At 55.6% G+C, this 7,104-nt stretch overlaps 1 long non-coding RNA gene across 1 annotated transcript; it reads left to right on the forward strand.

Moving 5' to 3' along the window:
* Positions 1–1,664: 1,664 nt before the first annotated feature.
* LOC103214887 (uncharacterized) lies at positions 1,665–6,829 on the forward strand. The gene is made up of 5 exons (XR_012092654.1): positions 1,665–1,923; positions 2,661–2,765; positions 4,993–5,404; positions 6,460–6,669; positions 6,799–6,829. It is a non-coding gene; the product is annotated as an uncharacterized lncRNA (long non-coding RNA).
* The last annotated feature ends 275 nt before the right edge of the window (positions 6,830–7,104 follow it).

Below are 7,104 nucleotides of genomic sequence, written 5' to 3' on the forward strand. Positions count from 1 at the left end.
TGATCAGGAGATAATTCACACATGAGCCGACGGTGGAGGAGGCATTGATCAGGAGATAATTCACACGTGAGCCGACGGTGGAGGAGGCGTTGATCAGGAGATAATTCACACGTGAGCCGACGGCGGAGGAGGCGTTGATCAGGAGATAATTCACACGTGAGCCGACGGCGGAGGAGGCGTTGATCAGGAGATAATTCACACGTGAGCTGACGGCGTAGGAGGCGTTGATCAGGAGATAATTCACACGTGAGCCGACGGTGAAGGAGGCGTTGATCAGGAGATAATTCACACGTGAGCCGACGGCGTAGGAGGCGTTGATCAGGAGATAATTCACACGTGAGCCGATGGTGAAGGAAGCGTGATCAGGAGAGATTCACACAGAATCTGACAGTGGAAGAAGCATTGATTAGGGCAACGGGGCACAGCCAAAGGCTGCTGCATGGACAGAGCAGGGCCATCCCCAGGCAAAAGGGCGCCCTCAGATTGCTGGCTGGCTCTGTTTATACCTCCACCTAATTACATGTAAATGAGGGGTGGGTTATTCACGAACCTTCTGGAAAGCGGTGTGGAGGTCATGCGGTCCGGGTAACACAGGCTGCTTCCTTTTCAGTGACCAGCATTATTTGGTGCAGCCCCCAGAGTCTCATGACAACTATCTTGTTCTGCTCAAGAGCCCTGTACGGTCCCCTCTTCTGTGGATGGAAACTGAGGCACAGCAATGACAGCACCAACGAAGCCACCCAGCTCCTGGCCCAGCTGTGCTCTGCAGGAGCCTCCACTTGGGGGCAGAGGCCAAACAGCCCAGCACTTGGAAGCACAGCTCGGGAGCAGCAGCTGAGTTGCGCTGTGAGGAGACGCCAGGCGGCTGTTTATCCATCGGCCACTTGCAAGTGATGGGGCGGGTTTACCCTCCTTTCCTGCCCATGACTTGAGCTCTTGGCAAATCAAAGGTTTAAAGATATCAGTTCTTGGAACCACAAAGTAAACACAGCATATTTTCCTAATTCCTTTCACCATGCGATGCAGTTTTATGTGCTAATTGTGTTTACTGGAAGAACTCATGGCTGGTTCAAACAAACCCTTATCATGGAAAGAACGTCTCCCCTGCTGTCAGCTGCTGGTGCTGGTGGGATTGGAGTGCAGCACGGAGCACAGAGGCTGGAGCTGGGTCAGACTGGGAGGCAGGAGTGCAGGTGCACTGCTCTGAAGCTCAGTAGGCCTCAGCATCTGCTGTGTGTATAGGGGCTGACCATAAATCACTGCTTATCGTGGTTCCATCTAAGAGTGCTCCCTGGCAGGATCCCTGCTCCTTAAAAGCACAGTGCAGAGCATCTTAGCTCTGATGGACCAAGCATGCCCCAGCTGTGCCTCAGCGAGGAGGGTGAGCTCTGGGCCAAGACCCCCTCTCCTGTACGGGACGCCTGAGCGCTTGTGACTTGGGAGGACTGACAAAGTCCCTAGCCAGTTTTGTTCTTCCCAGGCTGTCCCAGTGGCTTCTGAATTTTTGGCCCATGTCTTGGGTGTAGAAACTACAAGAGAATTTTAGTGGAGCAATGTGTTCTTGGCAAGCAAGTTGGATCATCCCACTGAACTTCTGTGACTTTCCTCTTTGCAGTTATGGTTCCAAACCAGAGTTTCCCTAGGAAATAAACCCTGAGGGGCTGAAAGGACCTGGGGCCATCGAGGGTGGATGGCCATATCCGGGGGCCTCGATGCCAGTGCCGACTGTTCCCTGCACGCTTCCACATCCACGCCAACATTGCAAGACTGTGTCACGGACCGAAACAGCTACAGTGATGACACACCTGAGGTGAACACAACTCTGGCAGCATCCTGGCCCCTGACAGGGCAAGTGCATGTGGAACCTGGAAACTTCACAGCTGAGCCTACGATGGTGCTCATGGCGCTCAGCAGGGGTTCTGGGTAGGTAAAGCCTAGGCTAATCACAGGTTCAGTGACCCGACAGTGCTTTTAGGACAGTGACTCTAGACAGGACGACCAAGCTCTGTGAGTTACACAATGGGGTGAGTTAGACAGTGGGGTGAGTTACACAATGATGGGGTGAGTTACACGGTGGGGTGAGTTACACAATGATGGGGTGAGTTACATGGTGGGGTGAGTTACACAATGATGGGGTGAGTTACACAATGATGGGTGATTTGCACAGTGGGGTAAGTTATGCAGTGGGGTGAGTTACACAATGGGGTGAGTTACCCAATGATGGGGTGAGTTATACAGTGGTGTGATTTGCATAGTGGGGTGAGTTACACAATGATGGGGTGATTTGCACAGTGGGGTGAGTTACACAATGATGGGGTGAGTTACACAATGATGGGGTGAGTTACACAATGATGGGGTGAGTTATACAGTGGTGTGATTTGCATAGTGGGGTGAGTTACACAATGATGGGGTGATTTGCACAGTGGGGTGAGTTACACAATGATGGGTGAGTTACACAGTGGGGTGATTTGCACAGTGGGGTGAGTTACACAATGATGGGGTGAGTTACACAATGATGGGGTGAGTTACACAATGATGGGGTGAGTTACGCACTGGGGTGAATTACGCACTGGGGTGAGTTGCACAGTCAGGTGTTACACGATGGGGTGAGTTGCACACTGGAGGCTTCAGGCTTGCTGCCCCTTGCTCTCCCCGCGCAGATCCAGTGGTAGGAAGTCATTTGAAGCAGCTTGTGAACGTTCACAGAAGCAGCTCAGGATCCTGCTGCTTCCGAGAGGGGAGCTGGACAGGTTACTGCCTCTGACGTGGGGGAGGAGAGAAAACGCCTGAATTTTGGTGCCCCCAGATATATCGTGGATCAAGAAGTCGGTGTCATTCCACGCTTCTTCCCACCGTAAAACAAAGTGCGATGTCTGGTGGGAGCCTCACGTTGCCAGTGAAGTCAACCCAGATGTGCAGGAATGAAAATTAAATAGCTGGAAAATCTGCCCAGGAGAACAGGGACAGCCAGGAGACACAATGCCAGGGCCAGGGCAATCCCAGCAGGGCTGGCCTCACGTTGCCACCGGTGTGGAGGGTCCCCAGTGGGGCATGCAGGACATGCCCCGGGAGGCCCGTCGGGGGGTCAGGCAGGCTCACAGGGGAAGCATCTCAGCCCAGTGGAGCGGCCGTCCACACTCTCAGAGGAGCCCACCTTGTAAGGCACTGGGAGTTGAGTGACCCTGAGGGCCCCAAGGCTGGGAGCAGATTCGGAGTTTGCACTCTGTCCATAGCCATAGCTGGCTGTGTGGGATTCAAATGGAAAATAGAGGGTTCCAGAAACCACGGTGACCACAGACAGCCCTTGCATCTGCAGGGCACATCAGGGCTCAGAATGTACTGTCCAGCTTATCAATCATCACCAAGACCTCAGCAGACTGAGAGGGCCCCACAGAGACAGCAGACAGGGGCCAGGCCTTGGCAATGCTGCTAGACCCCAGTAGTCCTGCCATGGCCATGCCCATCTCAGCTGAGGGCACCGAGGTCTGGAGAAGGTCCTCACTTGCTCAAGGACACATTAGGGGTAGACTGGCTAGATTCGTGCTCGGAGTGTTTCCTGCCTCTCCCTGGGGCCTCTTGATGTCAGGTTTGGGCGATGCTTTTGCCAACGTCCTAGCTGAGCAGATGCCTCAGGGGCCATCACATGGTTCCACCATGTCCCCATCCTCCAGCCCACAGAGCCTCCCATGAGAGGCATCCTTCAGCCTGGGTCCCGGAACTGAGAGGCCGTGGAACAGAGCTCCAGCTGACCATCACGTGCCTGTAGCGTGAGTGAGAAGCACACGCTGTCGCTGGAAGCCCAAGACGCAGGAGGCCATTTGTTCCTGCAGCGCACCCCAGCTCAAGCTGGCTGATCCCAAGCCAGGCTCAAGCCTTCCTGCCCAGCCCCAGAGCCACTACTTCTGCCCCACAACCCTGCCTCCAGGGTGACAGGAAAGGCGGTTCTTACGCATCGTAGAGAGGAGGTGGGTGCAGTCACTGCAGTAACAGGAGTTGATAAGGGCCAGTGGGACTGAAGAGCTGCCTGCTGGGGAGTGGCTCTGTGGAATTCCACCCTGGGCACAGCGGGCACACGGGTCACTCTTGGCAGGTGTGGGCACTAATGAGACTTCGGATGCAGCTGCCTGCTGGGGCCCAGACATTCCGTGGGGCAGTCGGGGCAGTGCCTCACCCCGACACTGGCCAGCAGAGACTGGGGAACCCCTCCCTTCCCTAGAGTGGGACCATCAGGATGCCCAACGCTCCCAGCTGGTGGTCACCGATTTCGCACTTTGACCCATCCTCACTCGAAACGTGAGGTCTCTGTGAAGGTGCAGACACCCTGAGAGTCCCAGCATATGGGGGTGCAGCTGATCTCCTTTCCCTCCTGGCAGGAAACCCAGAGCCCTGAGCAGCTGTCGTCCAAGATGGTGGCCCCAGAGTCACCTGGCCAGGCTCCCCACGTTTTCCTGAGCTGGGCTCGCATGGCTGGTAAGAGCCCAGGGTACCCCTCCAGCTCTGCCCTCCCAAATCTGGCTGCCTCAGCTGTTCTCCATGTCCAGCCCTGTGATGGGGAGTGCAGAGCGAGGCTTGGAGGGTGGGAGGGGAGCAGGTTCTGATCTCAACTCTTCCGTGCTCTGGGTGAGCAGGGCGGCTGCCTAAGGTCCTAAGGGCCCACAGCGGCCGGTCAGGATCGTTGAGGAGAACTCCTGGAAAGGGTTTCTTGAGTTCTCCGTCCATAGTAGGTGCTCGGTAAACGTCAAAGATTTCCCAAATATTTTTATCGCTGCCAAGCTGAAGCATTTAGAAATGCATCCGTTTCACTCCTCCTTGTGGTTGGACTTGGGCTCAGAAGCCCCCAAAGTGGCTTCACTTGTAGGACCAAGTGTGAGCCCAGCCCAGCCCACAGCTGCCCCGCAGCCCTGCGACCCATTGGGTTATAAGGTGGAGGCCTCGGAGCTTCTGCTAGGAGTCCCCACCAGCCCCTGAGTCAACCAGAGGCCCCGGCAGCAGACCCCCCCAGACCCTGGGGCCACGGCCCGAAGCGTGGGTTGAAGGGGCCTTGGCAGAAGCCTGGCCTGCAAACAGCAGCATCCAAGCTCCTCCATCAAAGCGGTCCCCTGCCGGAGTGGACGTGGCTGCTTCCTCAAACCAGGAAAACCTGTCTAAAATTCCGCGTCACTGCGGGCCTTCCTCTCCCGCCCCCCATTGTCCAGCAGGCATCAGGCCCCAGGCCGGAGGCCACGTGCCAGGCTGGCAGGATTTGTCCTCTGTGAAGCTCGACACCCCCTCAGGCCCTGTGCTGCCCGCCCAGATCTCCCCTGCCTCAGGATGCCCTCCGCACCCTCCGAATTCCCAGCCGCTGCTCTGGGGCCCGCACGGAGGACTTGGGCCCAGCACCTCGAAGCTCCAAAGAGAACACAGAGAAACTCACACGCGAAGCAGCACTGAACACATGGGAAAGACACGGACATGTATTTTCAGGGTCACGTCCAGGTAAACCTCAAGATGTGGCCCTGAGGGGTTTCCTTTTACGGTTTTTACTGCTTTTTAAAAACACTCCTTATTTTCTAAACAGAATGTGATGCCCCACCCTCACCCTGTCCAGGAGGCCCAGCCAGCCTCTCTTCTGTGCCCCCAGACACCCCTAAGAACTCCAGGCACCAGCATTAATATCCTGGAGCCCTGGAACCCCTGAGTGTGCCAGATCCTGAGTGTGCCTTGCCCGGTGTGTGTTTTGCCCCCACTGTGCCAGGCACTGAGTGTGCCAGACCCCGAGTGTGCTGTGCCCTGAGTGTGCTGGACCCTGTGTGTGCTGGACCCTGTGTGTGCCAGGCACCATGTGTGCTGGACCGTGTGTGCGCCAGGCCCTGAGTGTACAGGACTCTGTGTGTGCTGGGCCTGTGGTTGGCAGGCACTGTGTGTGCCGGACCCTGTGTGTGCCAGGCCCTGAGTGTGCTGGACCCTGAGTGTGCTGGGCCTGTGTGTGCCAGACCCTGTGTTTGCCAGGCCCTGAGTGTGCTGTGCCCTGTGTGTGCTGGGCCCTGAGTCTGCCAGGCTCTGAGTATGCCAGTCCCTACAGGCAGCGCCTGCAGATGGAGCTCACAGAGAGGCTAGAGGGAGAAATCTCCCTAAAGTCTTGTCTGCTGTCTTCATCCTTCAGTGGATGTGGAATTTAATCTGGCAGATACTTACATGGCTGCTGGATGGTAGAACTGTACAAGGTCCACCCCAGTGAGGAGGGAGCCGTGGGGTGTGGTGGGAATGGAGGATGGGGGCTACGGCCCAGTGGGCTCCCCGAGTCCACCCCATGTCCACCCAGTAACTCATAAGCCACAAATAGATGTGCCTTGATCTACTTAATGCCTTGTTGCTGGAAATTTGGATTGTCTCCTGTTATGCGTTTGCCACCCAGAGCCTCATCATTCCTCCTGTCATGACTTTCTGGTGCGAGAGTGAGTGAAAGGTGTGAACTCCTGTATTCACCCCTAGGTTTTGTCAGATTGCTTCCGAGGTTGCCCTCTTCGCCGTGGCTGCCGAGTGCAGAGCTGGGCATTCGAGTGGGCAGAGTGGTGCTCGGCTTCCCTGCATCTCCTGGGCCATGTGTGCTGACCCGTGCCCACTGCATTGCTCCTGTGTGCCCTGCACATACGACTGTGTCTTTCCCGTGTATTCAGTGCTGCTTCATGTGTGAGTTTCTCTGTGTTCCAAACCCCAACTACAGTGATTTTACAGACGAACCTTAATAGATGTGAAATCTGTAAGTAGCTATTAATCTTTGTGTCATATTTACTGCAAATATTTCCCCCACTCCACTAGCTTCCAGTTCTGCTTTGTGGTTTGTGACTGACCAGTGCATCCAGTTCCTGCTGTGGCAGCTGCAATGTGCTCTGTCCTGCAGGAAGCCCTCGGGGTGGGGCCTGGGGGCTGCGGGAAGCTGAGCAACGAGGTACGGGAATGGGCAGCTTTGTTTTATTTATTTATTTTTTTTGCTATTTAATTATCTCACCTTATTACACTTTAATTAAAATATCGATCTTTACACAATACACTTGAACTGTGGAATAAAGCAGGACCAGATGTGGATCCTGGAGCTGACAGTCACTTGCTTCCCACCCAGCCACG

Source organism: Chlorocebus sabaeus, chromosome 3 (assembly GCF_047675955.1).
Source record: "Chlorocebus sabaeus isolate Y175 chromosome 3, mChlSab1.0.hap1, whole genome shotgun sequence".
Classification (NCBI taxonomy): Eukaryota; Metazoa; Chordata; class Mammalia; order Primates; family Cercopithecidae; genus Chlorocebus; species Chlorocebus sabaeus.